This window comes from Ooceraea biroi, chromosome 14 (assembly GCF_003672135.1).
Source record: "Ooceraea biroi isolate clonal line C1 chromosome 14, Obir_v5.4, whole genome shotgun sequence".
Taxonomy (NCBI): Eukaryota; Metazoa; Arthropoda; class Insecta; order Hymenoptera; family Formicidae; genus Ooceraea; species Ooceraea biroi.
The window spans coordinates 2,470,036-2,494,842 of NC_039519.1; the positions used below are offsets into that span (position 1 = coordinate 2,470,036).

The window sequence follows — 24,807 nt, forward strand, 5'->3', positions numbered from 1 at the left end:
AAATTTTTAATTACACACAACACTGATAGATGACGTAGAGTATATACTTATATTCCATGCAAGTAAAGAGCTAAGTACCATAGAATGAAAGATATAATATGTTTTTTACATAAAAGCGAGATCTGTGACAATTAAAGCGATCGAATGGATTATATCGATAGGATCGAGGGCATACCCACGCGCGAAATTGCAGATTCGTGCACATAAAGTGCATACTCGTCAATCTGCCATACGGTTTAAAAGATCAACGTCTTTTACGTACGTCAAAGAGCCGAATGAAGGGGGACGGTAAATCTGCCGGGAAAGATATGAGCAGTCACGGCGGCAGTACCATGCGGCCGCCCATTACTCATTGGCTTAAGCCGAGCACCGAACGGCTAATGAGGCCGGCATACCGGCGTGTCCGCAGCGATCATAGTCGGTGGACAGGCATAATAATCCGGCAGAGATTGCCGATCGGTGAAACGTCTGTCGGCGTGGCACGGTAGCCGCAGATGGAGCCTCGATATGGCCAGTGAGTGCGTGTCGGGTCCGGAGTGAGAGACCATTCCTGGAAGCCGTTAACTACGTCGTCGCGTCCTGACGCGTGTACCGATCCGTGTACACGCTGCCGATTAAGGCCGCCACACGTCAGCCTGATCGATCGCCGAGAAATGACTGCGATCTATCCTGCCGGTCCGCGCCGGACTTGCGGTATTACCGATTACGATGGGAAGTCTCGTTATTTTTTAATGCCGCTATCACGTACCGTCGTTTTAACCACAGGAAAGATGCCTGCGAAAGAAAAGACATGACGCAGGATGACTAGACGCGACTTCGCTGCTTGTCGCTGGTTACACGTTGACTCTCACGTTGCGAAAGTCGAGATTTAATCACGTTATGATGAAAAACTATTCTTTTTTAGGATTGCAAACTGCGTTAGGATTTGATGCAGCAGGTTTAAATCGGTCATACCATGTGCTATGTGTGACGTAGTAAGGCACTCGTTACGGCAGAATCGTGATAATGACACGTTAACTTCTAGTTGAAGGCGGTTTAGAAGGTGAGAGATACGTGTCACGCGATCAATTGCCGTGGCATTGCAGTTTCCGACATTTTTCCGGAGCCATCATGGCGAGAATATACGACCGGTGTTCTCGGTACGTGGTGGTGAAAGGGATAAGACATGTGCGGCAGGCGCAGTTTACGAGTATGTTTCCATCGAACACCCTGGCCGAACGAAAGCCAGCGCGCAAACGTATTTCTGTCGAGATGAGTTCGAGCGATCATTCTCGCTCTCTATGTATGTACGTTCCGCCGTTACGAGATATTCACCATTTCATCTGTCAAGAAGGCTTCGGTTTCGTACATAGACCCGCATCATTATAGTATCCTACATCCAACGAGTGAAATAGCATATAATGAAGCGTCAGATTTTCTCGCTCTCTCGCCGAGTAGAACGAGTAGAAAGAGATGCGTGCATTTGTCTCAAAATATCACGAGATTTATTTCCCATGCTGCCTGCCGCCAGGGCTCTTTAAAATGCACTCGCAATGATAAATCAAGCGATGGGAACAGAGTGTCGAATTACGATTACAGAAGAAAGCAGAGCATCACTGATGATTCTGACTTACGACTTATGTATGCAATCATCTATACATATAAAATCCCTATTCTGTCTGTCGTTGAATTGATCGGGCACTTCCTGACATGCTAGAAACACCAAATTTCGCATGGTGATAGGGGTTCACCCCCAGGTAATGGGAAAATTCTTGAAATCTTTAATTTCGGTCCAGGGACTACCTGGCGTAGACAGGCTTTTCCTCTTGTACAATATATTGTTACATTGTCAGAATGGCTAAGTGCAATGAATGATATAAAATGGTACTACACATGTTCCACTGCATACTTTATTCGCCTCTTACGCGACCTCAACATATCGATCGTGTCTCGAGATATATTCAGTTACTTGTACAAAGGTCAGTTTCTCGCACTATAAATCGAAGTAGATATATCTCAATCTTCATAATGTAAAAAATACATTACAAAAGTACACTATAATGCATTTTCTTTTTCGTACGAACGATCGTAAGATAAGATGATAAGACTTTTCTCTCATTAAGTATCATTGATTATTTTATTGATAGTAATACATATTTAAAAATATGTTTAACAATGTGTGCTATCCATTCTTGGAATTCTCGAAACAATAACTGGCCATTTTGAGAATTCTCAGATTTCTGCTTACTTTAACGAGCGTCACCGATCCCTTTTCGGTCGACAACAAAGCTCTTGAAGATATTAGCAATCCTTTCTACACGAATCATGATGATCCGTGTAGAAAGGAAGCGGACAAAACGTCCGACTAGGAAGCGGAATCTCATTGTGCGCTTGCATGCCGGGGTCATTAGTCATGTGACCTTCGTACGGATGAACGCGAAGATTAACTGGTAGGCGTTAGCGTGGGTGGGCAGCCGAAGTTCCCTTGACGTTCACGAGCACCTGGAGAATCCTCGCGGTGGAATTACGTGGAAACGAGAAAGCCGGAGAGCGGAAAAGCGCGAAGGGACACTGGAACACCCCTGGTGCGGTCTGCTAATGAGAACCTCCGTGGCACATTCGTCTTTCATGCCGGACACGTTGACACATTTCTGCCTCTCGGCCGGAATGGAACAAGACGCACAACCGGCCAAGCATCTGCCACGCGACAGTCGCTGTCTCTTCGTTTCCGAAACAAGCGCTTTAGCCAGTTGACGCGTGATATTCCGGCGCAGTATTCGCCTGTCTTATTCGGTAATTTATGTGTTTCCTTCTCAGTGGCGATGAATCTTGACGATCATTCCGAGCAACGACAGGTTACAATTTGGAACAGCAGCACTGTTAGGTACTTGTGATTTAATGAACATTATAAACTGAATCGCGTACCTTGTGTGATTGTTTTAACAAATCATTTCATGTTACAATTGTAATTTAAGCTACAATTTTCTAGATGGAATACTTGATCGATATACATATGCTATAATAGGACATAGGCAAAGTATTTAAACGCTTACTATCTTATAGTCGTTCGACCGTTACTTACAAAGTATACGAAACTTGAGCTTGCATTGTTATCAAGGACGTGGTATGAGCACCAAACATCGCTGATGAAAGACGACGCTGAAGCTATTCCGGACGGAAGCCTGTGAGCTGGGATATAATTTCTCTTTATTAGATACAGAGTGTCGTTCCCGAGCGAATAAAAGCGAGGAAATAAAGCCAAAATTCTTTTGATATCGGAGTATATCGCAGGCGAGGAGATAGGCACGGGACAAAGGGATACGTTCTCGGATAAAATGTCGTCCCACCCTGGACTAAACTGGCGGGCAGTATTAGCCGGCGGCATCTTGATATCATCCGGTGAACTTGCCAACTCCTTTATACAGACATTTATTTCCTGCCATATCTGTTATAGCCAAGTAGCGGTCTCGCAGATTGTACTACTTTGCTTTGCGTCGGCTGATTTTAACTCCTCCTTCCGAAACCAGACTTGGAGGGACCAAGGAAGAACGTAATCGTAAGTCATTCCTTACTGTCGGAAAATAGCGATCACCTTGCTCGTACGAAGCCACCATGCACTTGAAATTAAGCGCATCGATTATTTCCGAGTGATATCTGTGAAAATGTTGATGCACGCTTTTCTCTTTAAGGAGATAAAGTTTTTAAAATATACCTCTCATTTTACATTCCATCGTTGATGGCTTTTACATTAGTATGACACTTGACAAGAAAGGTCTCGCACGTAATACGCAACTATTTGTATACCTGCGGTTACATTCCCCGACCCAGATATCCAATTCGAGTTTCACTGGAAGCGTTTTCAGCGTTCGTAAAATGGGAGAGCTAGCCGTACATCGTCACGAAACGGCCTCCGGCTCCTCTGGCGACCTCTCCGGCTTTATGCCAGCGAGAACGGCCAACTATACGCCACGCAAGAAAACACAAACTTTATATGTTACGGTGAAACTACCGCATCGAGGGGAACAAAAGACCCGCACGGAGACATTACGGAAGAGGAAAATACGTGGCGGCTCGCTGCTGCAGATACTCGTAAAGAGGGAACATAGAACGCCGGTATAACGTCGAGGACAACGTTTACGCGAACGCCTTGTTCGCCACTCTTTTCCTTAAATTGTTTCGTCAACTAATCTCTGTTCTGCGCCAGCTAACTTTTACAAAAGCAAGACAAAAACTTTTATCAACTGGCTGCATTTATACATGTATTAATCGCAACATACTGTGATTATTCCCAATAAACGCTTAAAAAGTGCGAGTACGCACTTTACTCCAGCGGTCCATCCAGCGGACTATCGACTATCGACTTTTTACATTACTTACTAATCGCATGGCAACAAACGTGACGGAAACCAAGTCGTTCGTCGACACGTCCACAATTCCTGGCCACCTGTCCCCGATGAACTTCCCTTTGGCGCATCCTGTACATGTGTAGAATGCATCCTGTATGCTGCCCTGCGGGTAACGGAGTATTTGTTAATGCTTGTGCGCGATCAGCGTGCGGCCTCCGTGCAAACATGTCAACTTGTCGCGCCGCAGTGACTCCGCACGCGGACAGGGACAGTCGGCCGCTCGGTCACTGTTGCATGTCACGACACTGTTGCTATTTAGCCTTCCATCACTCCTGTCTTTTATGCCACTCACGTGACACGCGCATTACCGACTCTTGTGGAAGCCGCTTTCCGCGCCACTGACAGGCATGTTTTATATCGTATACGCCCGTCGTGACCTGGGCAAATTGGATTTTTCCATCGCAGCTAAAGCGGGCGATTTAAACGCAATGATTGCTGCTGGCTGTAGAATACTTGATCATTTATTATATCCACGTGAAATGTGTACTCTAGTTATTTCTGGTTTAGCAGGACGACAGCTAATTTATTGATACTAACAAGTTCCAATATCTATAAGTATTTTTTTTAAGTCCCGCCAGGTTTGGAAATTGCGTGTTTCAATAGACAGAATTTGTCAAACTCTTTCGTGGGTATCGATATTGAATTTTTACAGGCGTATTTCATTAATATTCTGTCTCGGAGCGACCCATCGTGATTCATATAACCTGCCTTTTGTGTTAGCTCAAAGGAGAGTTCCGAGGACACTTACAGCATAAATAATGATATCTCCCCTAGTCCGTATTCAACCGCTGCTCCCCAACCAATAAGCACGCCTCCTATCACCAAAAGTGACTGACAAGCACTCCATCAGCATCATATTTCCTAAACATAACGAGATTAGGTCGCATTGTGACGGTACTCAAAGCTAATTTACATTCTAATCTCCGTAGACATTTCCGCCCTATCTTTGAGTCTCTCTATTATGTCTACCAATGGTGTTTCATGCTATTCCAAGCATCCAAGTATTGTATGCACGTCGAATGTTTTCCTGTGATAATGTCCGCAGCATGGTCTACAGGATACTTATGTAAACTGATATTATTTCACTTGAAATAATGAAATATAATGAAATATAATGAATTATTTTGGCACTGTATAATAACGGAGAGAGGCAGTGCGAAATTGCACATGTACATGTTTGGTAAGAATATTTCCATGTTAAGATGTTGTACGAAAAATTAGAGAAAGAGTCGGAGAGAGATACTTGTAATCAAATGAAATTAAGCTTCAGTGAATTAACCATTTGCCTCAGCGCGCCGTTAAAGGATAACAATGTAGAGTAAGCAGAGATAGATTGACGGTGACAGCATTTGAGAAATGTTCACACGAGCCGTCATATCATATAATATGATCTTAATAATTATCTTGCTAAAATTACTCGCGTCATTATTGGTTCTTTCAAGGTATCTAAATCGACATTTTCATATGACTCACATGAATGCACATCACTCTGACAACTGTAAAACGAAGATGACAACGAAGCCTAACACTCACTACACTGAATATATAAATTTTTCTCGGCCTTTATAAGAGAAACTGTTTATTCCCACTCTCTTAGTGTCATGATCTTTGATAGCACATTGTGTAACTAGTAGTTTTATACGTGGCCGTACCATTGGCCATACCAAAGGCCACACAGTCGGTCCTCATTGTTCGCGGACATACAAGGCAGACAGGGGACAGACGAGTGTCAATGTAAAGCGGGATGAATTCGGAGCTAGGAGCAATCTTGGTACGGAATCGAGCAGCGGATGACAGATATCGACCTGGATCAACATCATTTTCCTGTGAAGTGCCATCAGTCCTATCCTGCTTCTTCTTCGCCTGTTCGTTCACTATGCGTCTCTTTCTAGTCTACAGCCTACAGCATGTGCGTATACGCTTGTACAAGGAGAGAGAACGCGAGAGAGAAAGAGAGAGGGAGGGAGCTGATGAGAGGGACGAAAGGTAGGGAGAGAATTATTAGCTGGCTACTCTACTCCACTACCTACCGTGTTTCTTGATTACTATCGGCGCAGCTGCGCCCACAATTTGTGTTTCCCGTCAACCGTGCGTAAGAGAGCCGTCCGTCAACGTCGTGCTCATAACGATGCAAGCGTCTGATGCTAAGACGCCGCTGATAACCCGATATAGACACGTATCCGTCATGAGGTGCTCTCATAATGTATTCTTTTGTCTACCAGCAGATCGCGAAGCGTTGTACAGTTTTAATAGTCCGTTCCTATGAATGAAGGTGGAGACGGTGCCTATAAACATCAGGCGGACAAGGGTTAACAAGCGTAGGCGCATCAGTAAATCACAGTTTCATCAAATAAACGCACGGTGCGGTTAACGCAAGCATTACGCAAGCATTACGAGTGATAGATATTGTATGCGTTTGTTGCATAGACGTGTTTTGTGCGTATGATTAGCAACGATAAAAATACGTGCGTGATTCTTTTTCCTTATTATTCGCAACAGAGACGGATTCTAATAAGATGTAACGTTACGCAACTCTCCTCTGCTAATATCATACATGCAAACTCGCTTGAGAAATATAATGCTATTTTAACTGTCAGCGAACGAGTAGCAAAGTGTCACAATTACATCCTGCATCTTGCAGAACGCCGTGGGCGTGGCAGATTGCGCGCTGACATGTTAATAAAGCGATTAACGCGAATTAATTTTTTTTACTTATCCCGGGCGTTATTAACGCGTGGAGCGTATCAAGTTGAGTATAAATGCATGTTTAACTGCTATGACAGCGCAGTAATTTGCCTGAAAATACTTGCCATGTGGCATGTGCGTGCGATAATAACTGGTACGTTGTACGAAAGATCAATAAATATCGTTGCAATGATTCTAGAAAACGTAATAACACTGCCCGAGTCTAGTTTTGAGAATTTTTGTAGCAATTGTACGCCGACGTCTTGTTAACAAACAGAATGAGTGATGCAGACGTAATTTCGCAGTGATATCTTTTTTCTTTCGTTCCATCTGTTATCTAGTTTGCGTTTTGCGGAAATTTCCAGTTTTTGATATCGTACCGCGCGGTCTTTTCTCTGATATTTTTCCCCGTTCCGTTAAATCATAATTTTCGGGGTTATCTGAGCGGGACTGCGAACGTGGTAGAAATGGACCGGCATTCGTTTTGTGGCAGGAGAAAAAGTAGGGAGAGGCGGTTTGAAATTTACCGCCGGCGGACAGAGGAGTGGCTGCACGGCGGGCTGTCAGCTGTTTTCCGAATTCTGTCAATTCTTGTCAGTTGCATCGAGCAGTTTAGCATAAAAATGCTGTTACGGTAGATGGTCGGCTTTCGAAGGCTTTGGCCGACACGATACAAACGTATCGTATATCAAAGCAGGCGGCCATGGACGGGGAAAATAAGAAAGTTTTTGTTCTTTTTATGGAGCCACGGTCGCCGTGGGCGGTGTCTGATATACGATCGGTGTTCAGCATTTTGTTGACGAAAAAGCTACTGCATCGGCATGCATTTTATCCCGTGGGGACGCGAACATCTTCAATAACGCTCGGATGCGGATCGCGCAACGTGCCTATCTATGAATAATATGTAACGTTCGCTGGCTGGAAAAGTCTCTACGAGCAACACACTGCAGCATTGCGGTCATTACGAAATTTGCAACACCTCGAGCATGTCCGCGCTTGTAATAACATGCTGCAGGTGAACGCTAGATCTAATCGAACGCATACATGAATTTCTATTCCAGTCTTCGAACAACACAGCACACACGCAACGCGGTCTGCTTTCCCCGATAATTCCCGGATTGAATTTCAAGTATGTACGGGCACACGTGCGATTCCCGCTGATTTATCGGTCAGATGTTTCATCGGTCAGGTGTTAAACAAGCTGCCATATAAAATTCGAAATGGAATTCATTAAAGCGTCTTGAAACCGATACCCCCATATACACGGGAGTGGCGCAAATTTCAGGGTATGCCGGTTTAGGCCTATTCCCCGGATGCCTATTTAACTACTGTAGTTAACGTAATATGACATCCGCCGTGGCAAGCGATTATGGGGAACACGCGATGCAAATTTACGGTATTATCGTAATAAACAGGTTATAAAGGTTGATAGCTTCCTCGTGTATTGAAATTACACCACTGCCGTGCGGCTTTTACACGTTCGTGAGACTCGGTGTGGACGTGCGTGCACGTGCATCCCGTGCATCGTGTACGTGTACGTTCGATTACGCGAGTGTGCGTTTCCTCACACTCACGCATGCACGCACGCACGCACATGTACGTCCGACGTATACAAACCGGGTACGTTATTAAGAATGTTAACGTATGCTCGTGACGGGCTGTCAGGAACCCCCTTATCCGGCTGAGCTCGCCTCGGCTGGCAGATATAAATATGCAATAGCGCTTGTCATGCGCAGCGCCTAATAATTGAATGTATAATAAAGAAGGCGTCGCTCGGTGTCATGCTGACAGACAGACTACAGAGAGACTACGAGCGGGAAGGAGCTCGCAGACAAACGTCGACTGTCAATTTCCTTTGCCTCTTCCAGCGAGCCGCCTGTCTCTCCGCTTATCTCGGACGTCTCTCGCGATTGCTCCCGATCGCCGAAGAACGTGGAATCGTGGTGCTTCCTGTTCGCTCGCGGGTCGCTAATTAACAGTCTTACTTCGTTTTAATCGACTTCGTAATTGGTCTCGAGGAACGAAGTTGCGATGCTAATCGTCCGTTTTTTCGCCGCAAAACATATTTTATCGGTATGCTAATGCAATAAATATTAATCGAGCCGGAGCTCGATTTGATATTCCATTTCCAGATGTTCGACGTTCGACGTATAGCGCGCGCTTGAAATCCTTTTTTCCTTCCAGTCTTAATTTCGTGTTGCCAATCTAACGAGTGCATGGTGACGATAAAAATATCTTTCGAACATCGGCGGGACGGTGGCCTATCGTACGCCAAAAGAGGAGGGCTGTAAACGGCCGATTCGATATCCATTTGAGACTGAGAGTGCCCTCCACTTCCGTGACAGCTAGGCAAACACCGGACTGACGTTTAGAATAGCTTTTATTTATTCTAGCTTGTTTATTTAGGCTGCCGGGATCGCGTTACCTGAGAGGCTTTGAGTGGCAACGGGGGAAGGCTACCGTGTCAGCACCGGACCCATTGTCACGCATCAACCCATCGCATCCAGAACGCAAGCGTGGTTGTGCGTTCGTACACGAAAATTACGAGTTCCATATCGAAAATATTTTGATTGGAATTTTCTGTCGTCGCACGCCCCGTGCACTTATCCGTCGTTTGACACCGAGCCGTGTTCTCGAGTGCATTTCAAAAAAGGGAGAGAGAAAATAAAAAGGAAACGTAAGGAAAAAAAAACGCGACACGTGTACCAGGTATTTACAATGCGTCATAGTTAAAGCCATTAATTTTGTAGCGTGCGCGCTTTCCGCGGGAGGCACGCGGAGAAATGTTTCTAGATCACCCGGTGTACTGAATACGGACTGGAGGCGTAATGTATTATACCGGCCAGGCAGGTATATTACAGAGACCCGCAGTTATGCGCGACGGGATATGATTGATGACAAGTCGTTGCCTGTTATGAATATAATATCGATCAATCACGCTATTTACCGGACGAATGCATAGGCCCACTCTATCATCCTCCCATAGTTGCCTACCTACCTATCTATATCTCTTCCGACGCGACCTGCTTCCATCTAAGCTCGAAGCCATTTTTCATTACTTACAGTAACGAATGGTACGAATTGTGTACCATTTCTTCGCGGACCCCGCCGACTTGCCGAACGAAATTGATTTTGCAGTGATACGTCCCGTCATTGCCGCATCCCAATGTTATGCGCTATCAAGATTGTCCTAAATTATGATTAACAGACGCGTCCCGTATCGCGTACGGCGTACGATCGCACGATACGATAGATGATTGCGAAACATTTCTCTCTCGATTGATTCAGTACGTTAGCAAGTGCTGCTGCATTATTAATTCTAGCGCGTACGTGGCGTCCGCTTAACGAGCGGCATTGTATCAAAACGGAAGTTGATTAAAAGTGATTTATGATTGCGGAACTTACGTTTTTATGGAAGGTAACAGAGAGGTGGAACGGAAACCACGGGTTTTTATAGTAGAAAAACGATTACCATTCACGCAAGTCTTACATTTCAGCGCGCATTAATTATAACTGAAAGTGCAGAAATTAACAAAGTGGCGATACTAAGTGAAGTAACGTATGACAGGCACGTGGAGAACTGTTTCTCACTTCTCACGCGAACGAATGACTTTTATTGGTGGGACCCGGCCGGGGCAGCCTCAGCGATCGCCGAGATTGCCATATAAATAAACGTTACTTTTAGAAACACGCCACCACCGATTTATCGTCGGAGGTATGCATCACTTTGAATATTTTTCACTGTTTAACTGTTACGTGCTGCTGCTGGGACTGCTCGGCAAAACGTTGCGAAGACACGGGGATAAATGAGAGGCGTTCAATTAACAACACCTTGTTACTTTTGCGTGTATCGTTGCACTTCGCGTACGTTTTCACGAGCCATGAGTTAGCATCGTAAGCGAGGTGTCGGTGAAATATAGGAAGCGAAATTCATATTTCCTCGGCTGGATAGCCCGGTCTCCCGACATCGCCGAGTCGGGAGATAGACGATGTTCAATAATAAGCGAAGCCTCGTTAAACTCATGATAATAGGGTGATTATTTCTTGTTTCTCGAGTCTTTCGAGCGATTCTGGTCTTTCGCCTCGAGTGCCTTTCAGCCGTTCTTTGTGGAGCACGACGCGTTTGTACGGAAAAGGAGGCAACCTCGTAGAAGGAGGCGTGGCTCGGTGCCGTGCTAACGACTCTCGCAAAATCGTTTCCCCCTGTGCTCGCCGCCATCTTGAGGATCCCGACGTGACGTTAAACGAACTATGCCAGAGCAAGGAAGTTCGAAACGAGGCGGTAACGACGAGGCACGCCGTAGCAGTCATTTATCACTGGTACGTACTTGAGGTACGTACCTGTCGACAACAATTGAATTTCAGGATTCCCCAGTCTCGTAATCATGTAAACAAAGGTGTTCCGAGCGATAGTTTACGATTAGACTGCTAATAGTTTCAAAAGCTGCTGCTGACAGCTCATGGAATCTTTTCTAACGTTGAAACGACAGTCATTTACTGCTATGCAGTTGTGCCTTAAAACATGGGCTTATTTGAAACGCAGAATTTTTGCATTAACGGTGGTCGCGCGACTTATCGCGTCTTCGGTTGTCACAGGTGTTTCGTGGTGACAGGAATTGAAATATGCCTCCATTCGTTAATAAATTATCATTTCAATTTTGTGTTATTCCCTGATTCGAATCAGTTCTAATGTGCTACTAAAACGAGCACATAGTCTATAATAAAATATTTACTTTCCTCGGCACTGTGAAGTACGGATTTGGCGGCGAGGATATACCAAAAGGTACCTCATAGCTCGGCGCTATCTGATGATCGTTTCCGTGCGTTGTCTCGTTCACGGGGCGGTACCCGACCAACTATCGGAAGCTTATACGCATTCTTTTTTGGCCAACAAAAGGTCGTTAAAAATCCGTTAGATGCGGCTGTCAGATAGGCGCGGCACTAGTGCGGTTACGAGAGGAGCTCTCAAGTTGAGCTCTCTTTGTGCGTGATTTGAATGCAATCCGAGGGATGGTGTAGGGTAGGTAGGTAGGTAGCGTCGCGGGAGTAGGGACGAAGTGCGGATTGAAGGGAGAGGCACCGTGGCAGGGGTTTGGCGGCGCTAATCTCCGATCAGTGTCGAGAGCGTAACGCGATCCGACGCGACGTGACGTGATCCAGACTCGATAGCCAGGGAATACGAGCCCGGTGCACAGCCTGCGCGCCGTGTCGAGAAGGGCGAAGCTGCCGAGGCTTTACAAAGCATAATGTGCTAAGTTCGACATGGATGGGTTCACGTGACGTGTCTTGCCAAATTGGACTACTTATCGCTTGGGATCGCAGTACGTACGCTGCTAAGATTAATATACATTTCGACGGGTGGATAGGGGCAAATTTCGAACGCGTGTATGCAGTTGGCGGTGTTAAACTTGCCCATAATGGCGACGATGGACTCTCTTCTCTTCTCTATTTTGTCTCTTGAAATATGCTAAGTGTATAAATATCTACCAGATATCGACGTAGATCTTTCCACGTATTGAAATTGTAAAATGTAAAATTTGTCAGAATTTATCGATCATGCAGGCTATCCTGATAATTACCAGGGCATTTGCCGTAGCATTGTTACTTTCATTGCGCGATATATTGTTAAACATTTTCTCATTTCCATATTGAAAAAGTGCGCATGAGTCGAAAGTAGCTAATCAAGTTTGTTTGTTGGCACCAGACTGTATTTTGGAAATGTGCATGAGGCGTATGTTGCACGGTGAGCGTCAAGAGTCGCGCGCCACCCTTGCGTGCAGCCAAGCGCTTGTAATACAAACTCCAATGTAGTATGTAGTACCCACACGATGCTGTCACAAGTGCTCACACGTCATTGTGACATTGTGAGCGCCCACGGGAGTGTGAGGAACCAGTTGTCGAGAGCAACAGCTGCTCGACCCGTAACCCACATACATCACCGCACGTCATTGTTCGCAGCGTGCATTATTCGAAACAGGTACGGGGACGCACCTTGGCATTACGTCACTAGGGGGACACTAGAGCTAATGGATGCACATCACCGTAGAGACTAAGAAATGACCGATGGTGTTGCGCAATCGTACGTGAAACTGGTGAATCCATTTAACGTGATAATTTCTATTTTTTAAACTTGCTGTGCAAGTCTCGTGCAGTGCACGAGAGATATCGTAATTTTATTCGCTAGCAAAATATTCAGATAAAGCTAAACGATTATCTTTTATCCTGGTCAAATATAGCTGACGGTTTTATTGAAACAATATATGAAGCAATATACCGTTGCATTAATAAAACTGTTATTTATCCCTACCAATTTAATTATTTTACCATATCCTCCGAAAATGGTATTCCCCCTGAAAAGAAGGACATAAATCATAATTGATACATTTGTATGGCAATATATCAAGCTGTAATGATTTTTCTATCCTCTATAGAGTATATACGCGAGTCAAATTCCACGTTCGTTCTCTCGGCGAAGCTTTTCGGTAGCGAGCGGCGAAATGTCAGGTAGATTTGTAGGTGGAAACAAGGCCGTCTGTCACGTGGTGCGGCTTTGACGGGCTGTCGCCGAGGCGAGAGATAAAATGCGTTTCCATTTCCTCGCGCAGGCAGCGGTGTGCCCCTCGTGCAATTTCAATATGAAACTGTGAATAATGCATGCCGGGGGATTCCGAGCTGCCGACATCGTCACGCAGCTCACATCCTCTCGCGATGTAAAACTGAGATAGATGGAACGCGGTAAGTTTGAATAATGAGCGCCCGTAACGATGATACGACGGCTACTCCCGCGAGCGTCACCTCCTCCTGGTAGCGCACGTAGTAGAGTCCTTCGCTGGAAAATCCAACGCGGAGTCGTATAAGTCAGTCTAGCCGGCTCATTAGCCAGTCCACTGAAGGCCATTTATCATTCAAGACCCGGCGGAGTATAGTCCTGCCGCGATACATTGTACCTATCACTTGATTCTTCCATCAGCCATGCAAAATTTATGTCCTCTATAGTATTCCTTTCCTCGAACGCCACAAGCATCTTTCCACGTGTTCCTTCGAGATGTTCGCACAAAGAGCGTTCGAAATGTATTTTTTTAATTTCCTATCGTTTCCTTATACACGCGATTTCACGTTAAATGTGAATCGTGACAACGATTGATGTATACTAATGTTTATTATGTATATGTGTTTGTAAAATATAAAATTATTATTATTCGTAGTAAACAAGAGCACGGGTATGCAGAATTAACATTACGTATGCAAAAATATATTAATATATGCGCATTTAATACTTTGCATATGCACATTTAATACTTTGCTTTAAAAAAAACAAAAAAAAACAGACAGAGTGAGTCATCCACTGTTATTCATTAAAAAACACATCGATATTGCATGACTTGAGTTACCTCGTATCGCATCTCGGCTTTCTCAACAGTGAACCTTCCCACGAATCTTCGCGAAACAAGAGACCGGATTAACATTATCTCACTATCCGATCCATCTTGATCTTTACGAGCATTACTTTGCTGAATATAAAGAACGGCGACCAGCATACCAACAAATAATCAGCATTTACACATCAAGAAACCGATTAGGAGGCTCACATGAAACGTGAATCAAATGCTTTAGCGTATACGTAATCGTAGATCGTCAAAGCACGAAAGCACCAAGGAGCTTAGCAGAGTATTGGGAGCGTTTCAGTTTGTAGCTGGTCTGAAAAGTGAATATTCGCCAAATCGTTTCGCGAGCAAGAGGACCGACCGGTCGAACCGCGGCAGATATTAGGAAGACACTCAACGTGGCGAGAGGAAACAAGCACAATGGGTTCGCGCCTTCCTAATCCCGTGAAATCTCTTGGTCATATGTAAGGATTACCTTGGTCCGACTCAACATGGTCGCGTTGTCGCGCTAAAGCCGCGGACCTACCATTAGCCAGTGGCGTTCGCCGGGTAGCCAGGTCCACAAGCTTAGAGACGCTATCAGCGATGGCTTAGTTGGCCTTCTTTCTATCTCATCCCGTGATCCGACTAGGTGGTACTTGGTCCTGGTTACAACACGTTCGCCACGATGCTCGGGAGGTGTAACGAGCCGATAGTTATCTTCATCGCGGAGCTGAAGGCGATAGCGTAGCTTCGGATAGGGATAGGTAGGCGGAATAATGGCAATAGGTAGAAGGAATAGTGCCTGCTAAGGTAAGACGGTACTTGGTAAGAGGTTACGACTAATACCGGACGCTTTGCGCGGCGCCACGTTCATTATGATGATCCTGCTGTGAATTGTCTCGTAACGTGTCAGCGAGTAAAAGCACCGTCAGTTACTTTCGCTTTTGAATATCGAAAAAAATGTTTTCGATATTTGATTGTTAATACCAAATGTAAACTAAATCTTAGAACGATATAAAATAAAAGTCCGCTTTAAAAAAAAGAGAAGAATCTCGATTGCACAAACTTTCTTCTTTGAAAGCAGAGAATCATCGGCACCAATTACGGAAACGGAAGTCATTCTCGATTTCTTACAAACGGCACAACATAGTCTGTCCAGAGACATACACAGTGAAATTAAGCATAATTATATGGAAAGCATTTCGTTCGCGCAAATGATGGGTTGACTGGGACATACGTGCCAGCGAAAAATCGATTCACGTCAGTCATCGACAGCAAAAAGTCATCTTGAAAGGCGCAACCTGTCATTCCCGCTTCATGCGCTGTTCACCATCCTATTCACGCTTCCTGCGGCGTTGAAGGACAGCCCGGCAGAGAAGCACGGCGCACCGAGTGGATCCGCGTTGTCAGAAAGCGAAGCGCCGTGCACGTTAATTTGATTTTCCTCGACGCATTTTGGTAACGGGCGTCGTCCCCTACCTCGTCGTTCCCTACCTCGAGGTCGCGACGCCGAGCGTTACGTGTCTGCGGAAGACGGGACCGGGCAATTTATCAATCCACGAGCGAGAGAACGACTCCTGGCCGGGCGGGTAATTTAACAAGATTGATGCGAAGCCGACATGCCACAGTTTCGCAGCTCGCCGTGAAGGGGGTCGGAGTCAGTGTTGGCGGTATAGAGTCGGGTGAGGGGTGACGGTGCCGTCGGTGCGGGCGGAAAGGGTGGCAGCCGAGACGTGTGAGCGACTGGTTATTAGGAGGCCTCATCACGCAGCCTGGCGCAGAATCACGCGGGCATTAAAACAACGCCGCCGCGACTGATGGCGGTTGCGAACACCGTCGCGGCTGCCAGTTTCACCGGCGCGTAACGTGCCTTTTGACAAATGTCGGTATCGTTATGAACCTCGTGAGAAGGTAAATGAAGTCGGACGTTCTTTTTCCTCGCCGGAGAGTTTAGACGAAACTGCCGCTCCTCTATATTTATTCACGTTGATTAACATCGCGACAATCCATCATTTTACATTTGAAATGTGACGGCTGTCGGCGTGCATATGAAACACGTGAAACACATCAGGTTAATGTGTACGTACGAATATTAAAGAGCATTATAAACGTGATACAGAATTGTAGTTTATGTGTTATGCAATTATGTATATTGTAATACTTCATGATGTATTTATGTAAGGTATTTATTAGATATTTCGGTTGCGATTGATTTAGCTTCGTCTGAAAGCCCGACGAATTGCGGTATTTGCATGCTACTTTTAGAAAGCTTCGACAATCACATTTACTGTGATATTAAAACTTCCATATGGAGTTACGTGACTGGTCATAAGTCTACGCACGTATACGGCGTACAGCCATATATTATGGCAAGAGTTCGTAAATATCGAGGGAGAGAACAAACGGCGTGAAAATGAAGGAGGGTGGGCTTGCTCGTTAATCATTTCCTTTATGTTTCAGGGCGAGACTTACGAAGACACGTTGAACAAAGACCTCCTGCATGTAAAGCATGCCCAAAAGCTTTCATGATCGCGTATCAAAAACGTTAACGAACTTGGTGCGATCCTCGACGATACAATGACAATATAATCTTTAATGAAAAAAAATATTGATTTCACAGGCATCACATTTCAGAGTCCATCGTGTTTTACTCGCGCTGATCCTGAAAACTTCTCTTTGCCACGGGCTCTGATTCGACGTTACGAGTTGTGCTCTAATTGCTAAATCTGCAATCAAAATGATGAAGAGCAAGCGTGAGCCTTCCTCTATTTGTTTCATTTCACTGAGCTATGCAGCCTGGCCACAGAATTTTCACGCTCAGTAATGGCGGCTAACCGCGATCCTTCGTCTATGCGGCATTCGTGCAATTATTCACCCACGCACGGGGATGATCCGGCGCGAGAACCGTCAAGGGCAGTAGCGAGTGCAAGAGGGAAGCAATATTAATTGGCTCGTTTATTGCGACGTGGTTGGCCGCGGGCGCTGGTTTCTCCGTCAACTTTCAGTCGGGGAGTTAGGTGGCTCGCGTTGTAAGGGTTGCAGGGGTAATCTGGCGCACGACGTGCCGCAGTAAATCACCGCTGGCCTTCCGCTCCGCACTACTCAGTTACTCTTTTTACCTTCGCCTTTTACTCCTCTATTTCCACAAGCGAATTTATTTTTCTTTTCGACTGCTCGCAGTCGGATCGCGATCGCTGTTGGGATCTATCTCCCTCCGAGAGAAACTCGCCAATCAGCTTATCGTATTCGTCGGCAAAATTTCACTTTGTTCGATGTATCCTTTATCATGTCGCATGTCTTTTCTCCCGAAATCCAAATTTAATTTCTGTTTCCTCGTTCGCAGAAACATTCTCGAGCGTTACTCGCGCGAGATAATCGTACCGCTTAGCATACGATTGTGTCCTGTCCTCCCTTACGCGTGGCACTCCCCTTAGTCGCTCTACATGCGCGTTAACACGGCTACATCTTAAACGCATTCTGGAAATTGGCCGCGATATCGGCGCCAATTTATCGTCGTGGAACGCGGAACGCTCGGCGAGAGAGTTACGCGACTGACTTGGCGAACGGGCCGCTTGCGTACCGCTTGTCGTCGCTATACGGTAACGTTTCGTACGGGCGCGAACATTTGAATAATTCGGCCGTTTACAGGCGGACTTACAACGATGCCCGCGCGCATACACCAAGATTATGGCCGCTACTTACTGCGTCGTCGTGGCGATCCTCGGGAAACGCGGGGAAAGAGAGAGAGAGAGAGGGTAAAAGACGAGAATAAAAGAGAGTTGGAGAGAGGGAAGAAAGAGAGAAAAAGATCTCTCATGTCCGTTTTCGCGTACCGTGAAAGTGGACGTGCTTTTTTCAACGCGTCGGCTCTCGCGGGTTGCTTTATGGCGATCGTTTGCGCGCGGCAAATGGCACAGAAACGAGATCGAATGCTACCGCTCGGTGAACCGAGTCGGGATTGAAATATGATCGAGGGGCGAATGGTGCTACGGGTCCATTTTATATAAGTGATACGTAAACGTAATTTTATTCGGGAGATTGGAGAGGAATCGATCGCGGGAGTTTATTATTCCGCACTGATGTTCCCGCGCGAAAATATTTCGCATCGGAATGTGCCTCGCGTAGTGGCATTTACTATACGAAGCGGGGATTCGAGCGAACGCGAAATCGTCATTGTTCATAGTTAATGGTACGTATCGCCGCGCGCGCGTGTCTGTCGGCCGTGTGGCAAACATTTGTGTGTAGCCATGTAAAATTATGAAAATTTACATCCTTGTTTTGTGAGGAAACAAGGGGTTATGAATCGAAGCGCATAAAAAGATCCGCGGTAGGAATAAAATTAGGCCGCGGGCACCGAGATGGATGGCATACTCACTCCGTAGGTATTTATCTTATGCAAATCGCGCAGTGGCGTAGTACGCGAACAGCTCGTCGTTGTGCTCGGACGAGGGCCTGCCGCGTGACGGTTTTTGTCGTCGACTGTATCTGACACAGTTTTGTCACGATGAATTTACATTCGGATGGCGCTATCTAATCCGCAGTAAGTTGAAAAATTTACGACTTTCGGTAAATCACAACGGCGCAACCTGCTTACTCCGCGGGCGGAGTAACCTGGTCCTGGTGCACCTGAATTGTTTATGGCTCTGTCATAAAACAATGATATGAGAGATTATAACTCAACAAATGGTGAAGAGTTCCTTGTGTGTGTACGTGTATGTAAGAGACATCCTCTCGTATTTTCATCCGTGTGGAGTTATGGCACTTCTCTTCCATTTGTCAGACATAGTTCGCGCTTTTCCCAGAATATGCGGATCCCGGCGAAACGGTCAATTTTTTAACGGGTATCGATAAATTTCGTGCTTTTCTATTACCCGGCGACATTAGAGAAAAACACGTTTTTCATGGCGCAGTTTCACATTTGATGTTACCTTGCGTATTTTTATCTGTACTCGCTATCTTTTTTTCATCGTTCACTGAATATTTAAAAAATCTCTGATAAAGTATTCGATATATCGTTATTGCGTTCCACATTTTGATCCACATTATTGTATCAACAATATTAAAATATCATGTTTATAGAGCAGCGTGGTATTTATAAATGTGTTAGGAAAAAAGAAATGCATGCGAGAAGTTAATATTAAATGCAGCATCAATCATTTCATAGGTATCAATGTAAGGTTCATACATCCATAAATGATGGGTGTCCGTATGAAGGATATTCAATTTCCTGTGTCGTATGCAACATTATATCGATCGACTGTACATCCAACAAAGCTCTCGAAACGTACTCCTATATTTCGTGAACTTCGACATATTTTTTATGTAAAATGTTTCATGCATGTTTTATGAAATATAATATTTAACCAACTCACCTCAATAAAAAAATCCTCTTTTTGTTAAATATACATGTTCTTCGTGTTTAAAATATTAAAAATACACAAACAGAGAGATCGTATAATATACACATTATCTTCCTAATTAATAAAATCTTGATAACAATTTTCAGCGTTATTGTTTTTTAACGAATATTTATATCCTTGATGACTTGTGCATCGTCCGCAATTTTTTTTCAACATTCTTCCCGCCGACGTTGTTACGCCACTGAGTCGTAATTTACCCGGAGCGTTTATGGCATTGTTGTGAAGCAGTGCTTGGCGTCGTCTTATAAAACCAATTTCGCGGGTATTATGCAAGCTGTCAGTCCCGTAGGTGAGTTATGGCAAACGTAGCCTGCAGCACAAACATGCATTATCGTCTACCAGCGATCCTTATATTTACATCAACAACATTCGCGTTGTAATTTGAAATTATTGCTTCTTGTCTCTGGTGTAACGTATGTTATCAATCTGTTTTCCACGCATATATACATATCGCTATAAGAATTCCGATTTATTCCGCATGTATCTCATTCCGTAATAAAATCGCGATACCGCCGCGCCGTTGAAAAAGTAACTGTAAAATTTATTTGTGTGGAAATAATATAAATATTAAATACATATATTATGTAACATTACCGCAGGAAAATAAATAGTTGGTTAGCACGCGTACGAATGCAAATAGGTGTGCGAATGCAGATACAGTACAGTTCCTGCCCGCAAGATGCGGTCCACGATGTAGAATGCAAATGTATCTGTGGATATCCTGGATATCCCTTATCTACGAGAGCTAACTCCGTTATTCCTGTTTATGGACGGATTCATAAGGGCGTACAGAGTAGGATAGATAGGATAGAAGTTACCTCGACCATCTCTCAGATCGATTGATCAATAAACCAGCGTGTACACTCCTCACAACGGTGGGCAGACGACTAGTATCTGAATGTCGTGTTTAACTCCATTGGAATATACGATGCCATATCCGGAATTTCGTTCCAGACCGTTAAGACACTAGATTCCACTTTATCGGCACTGTAATGGTTATATAGCCGTTAAAGTTGCCCCTCATACAACTTTTCCAATCTTATCTTCACGTATGGGTTCCCCACTCTCATCCCCAGCCTTTCCTCGTCCAACCCTCTCCATCGGCGAGGAAAAGCGGAAAGGATTTAGTTAAATTGGACTGCATGCGAGGAGTCGTCGGCGAGATTTGTTCGAACATCAGAGAGCGCTGACCGTTGTAAAAGTGTTCCTGCAAGGGCGCGGGTACTGGGCAAGAGGATTGAACGGGATAAGGAGGAGGGCGAAAGAAGAAACGTCTTTCACCTTTCTTTCTATTTGGGGTTGCCATTGAGCGCGCCGGTGACCAAGTTGTCAATACGTGCTCAGAATCCAAGTACGAATCTCCCACCTCCCTTCAACGGCAGGACTCGAGATTGTATGGTATTTCTTGTCGGATTGTTGGAATCTGCCTAAGTCGGTTTCTTCTCCAGCTCTTTTCAGGGTGGTATTCCCGGTTCTTATCGCTTATCGATATTTGCACATTTATAGACATCCGGAACTGAATCGATTGTGGAATAATAGTGGCTGGCACCACTAAGCATTATTCGTTAAATCAGCATTTATTGTTTTAACTTGATGAGTTATTGTTGATTCTCTATCAGAAAATTTATAAAATTTATTTATTGCATGAGCATGCGTTATCTTTTTGTAATATATGACGTTTTTATATACGTAGAGTAATTTGTAATTTGAAATAATACATCGATCATAATCGTATAGAATTCACTGCAATTTACATTATCTTTAATAGTCAACAACTGTTCCGCTATTATTTCATACGCTGCCCACATAGAGAAACATACAGCTTTCTACTTTAAATATTGTTGTGCACGTGCATGGCCGAGTGCTGCATGCAGTAAACTTGCCAATGGTGGTTGCCAGTCTATCCTGTGCCAAGACGGAAACAATTCCATAGAGTCGATTGCGGTCAGTTGGCGTAGTTAATCGACAATTTCATAATCATCCATTAGCGCTCTAGTTATGAAAGGCTGTTGCTGAATCGTGAAATGCGGTCGTAACGTAAGCCAATTTTACAAGCGTCACGGATCGAAGTAATACGAGCAGGTGCGCAAAGTGCACGAGGCACTGTTAAGACGCATTTAGATACGATTATTAGCCCTGAAGTAATGAGTTGAACCAAATGAAATAAATCAAAAGGGCAACGGAGCAAAAATCTGTGTAACGCAAGAAAGCGTTACTTCCTGTTCTCTCGAAATGCATCGTGCTAAGCACGCGTCTCAGATATTTTCATCAGTTGACGACATCTTTCACTAAAACAAAGTACGATTTCGTACAATGAAAGTTATATTGGACATGCAGTAAAAACGACTACTCCGCAATATCGGTACGTCGTTAAATTGATCGACGGGACTAATCGTCCATCTTCCGACTAATGACTTGTTTATGAAAGTTTCTTACGACGCGAATCAATCTTATCCTTCGTAGACACCGCTAAACTAGGCGGATAAGCACAGCGGAACGCGAAGACTCTGACGCTCGAGGTCCGTCCGGCGTGCCGGGCAACGTGTCGCGACTAATGGGGTGAAAATCACTTAACCCCTCGTCGGTGCGCCCCGAATGCGCGTTATTCAATTCGCGCTTAAGCCAACGATAATAACATCAGCCGCCAGCGGGCGGCGCGCGAAGTCGAGGGCTGACGTAGCGTTGAAGATTTACGGGCACCGGCCGGGGCATGCATCCTGTATGAATGGCGGGGCAGCTTGTAATAATTCAACTCCGCGGCCACACCTCGGCCACTTCCCGTCTGCAGTCTGGCAGGGCACGACCACCGAGCGGACTGCTGTGCTCCGCTGCGGAGGGATTTCCGGTAGCTGCGCGGTCGACATCTCTCCTCCTCTTCTCGCAGCATCCCCCTCCGTTCATTCCTTCTCCGTCTCTCGCCACTGAATCGTCTCTCTCGCTCGACGCGCGAAGCGACACGAGCACATGCACACACGTACATTCTCCTTCCTTTTCCCGGTCTACCTTTTTCTCTCCAACTCTCTCTCATTCTCTGTCCCGTTTCCCTTTTCCCTCCTTCTCCTCGCTACATCCACGCCCCCGCCAGCCACCCTTATCCGGAGAGAGCCCGAACCGAGAGAGCGAAGCGCTCTGATATATCGGCCGCACACATTGCACTGGATGGAACGCAATATGTCCGCCGAGAAAGGCAATAACCATTAGGTCCCGAGAAAACTGCCCCATTTCAAACGACACGAACGGTCGAATATCAGGAAATTTATATCTGGTAGCCTCTCCCGTCCTCCCTCCCTCCCTCCCCCCGCCCACCTTCGTTCCCTTCGGCGAACCGGGGTGTGAGTCGTGGAGATCGAGCTGGCGTTGGAGACTTCTAGACATACCGCGCGGAGTGGAAGTGGTTATAAACGTGCGGGCAACTCGCCGCGGAGGGTTGGGCCGGGGAAGTTTGCCGAGGACACGAGGTGGTAGCGCAGGGTCGGCTCGCTCGCAGCTCGCGCTGCGCTTTATACGATCGGATATGAAGTGGCGGTCACGTGCTCGTGGCCAACCGACGACATTACCCACTCGGTTACACGGCCTCGATCGACTATACCGCGGTTCTCCAGACATCAGTTGGTCCATTTAGCCGCCGGGATATTTTGGGACCGAGATTATGGCAACCAGGCGACGGAACGAGGCTTATGACGGTTCTTCATGTGGCGCAACGGCTGAGCCAAAAATTAATTTCGTGGCTTTATAGAGAATTCGACTCGATTCGATCTTTGACATTGGCTTATGCGGAAAGATGAGAAGATACATTGCAAGATCTGTTTGGTACATTTGTTGTTTGATGTCGGCTGTTATATCGTGTGGAGGTTTTTACACGCGGATTCGTAACGTCTTAAGTTACGGCTAAGAGAAGAGATTCTCTTGCGACTCGTGACGTAATCTGCCTTTCCGAGGTCCGAATATTTATGCTGTCGATAAAAGATAAACACATTATCCACACGTTATAAATGACGGATTTACGGACCGAGCTGAAGCGTAGGCGTCGCGCCGTCGACCGCTTGGAGAAATATTACACATTGCTCTTTCCGCGCGACGACGGCCGAGAGCTGTCGCGTAACAAATGTCCGTGCGTCCGACACTCATAAACTAGACTCGTACTAAAAGCCTTCGTCGTCCTTGTTCGCTCCGTGTATTTCTGTGTGTGTGTATGCGCGCGCGCGCGCGTGTAGACATCTTAAATTTACTTTACGCTATTTTGGCTTTATGCATTTCGGTGTAAGCATATTTATATTTTAAATCAAATCCTGTAGATCATTTTGGTATATAACAAGTGCACTATTACGTGTTCAATTGGTATTTTTCAACTTTTATCATCGCTGCCTTGTTTATTTGTTCAATGAACATTTTGTCACCGCATACACCCTCTGAACCCTTAGCCTCTGAAGCCTCGAAAAAGAAAGAGAGAGAGAGAGAATGTCTGAGCGAGTTACTAGACCGCTACATTAAGAGGCGAGAATCGACGTGTCCGCGGTATGTCGTAACCGTCGCGGCACGAAGGCGAGTCGAGGGCGAGCTTGACGCAGTGCTAGTGTGCGGGCAGAAATTGCTTTTCCCCTATAAGGCACCATTATCACGCACCATCTTGCTCGAATGGCTCCGTAAAATGCCAAACCGGGGAACTCGGTATTGCTGTGTCCAGCGCTGCGGTCAGCTCTGACCGTGGCAAAAACTCTACTGCCACCCTGGGTCTTGTCGCTTCCGCCCCGCCGCCCTTTCCGCAGCGGTGCGATTGTGCGGCGAAATTGTGGTTGCTCTTTCTCCCCGTGTCCGTGTCCTCTTTACATCGTCTGCGATCGTCGTTGTCCTTCGAGAAGCGGGGTGCGAGAGCATTTTTCTTCGAGGGTGCCGGAACGTACGGCGCGAATGTATGGAGGAAGGAGAGCGTCACTTGGCGCTAAGAGAAAA

The 24,807-nt window shown here is 45.6% G+C and overlaps 1 pseudogene; it reads left to right on the top strand.

Moving 5' to 3' along the window:
* Window positions 1-4,288, top strand: part of LOC113563336 — a 40,247-nt pseudogene extending 35,959 nt beyond the window's left edge.
* Window positions 4,289-24,807: the final 20,519 nt, after the last annotated feature.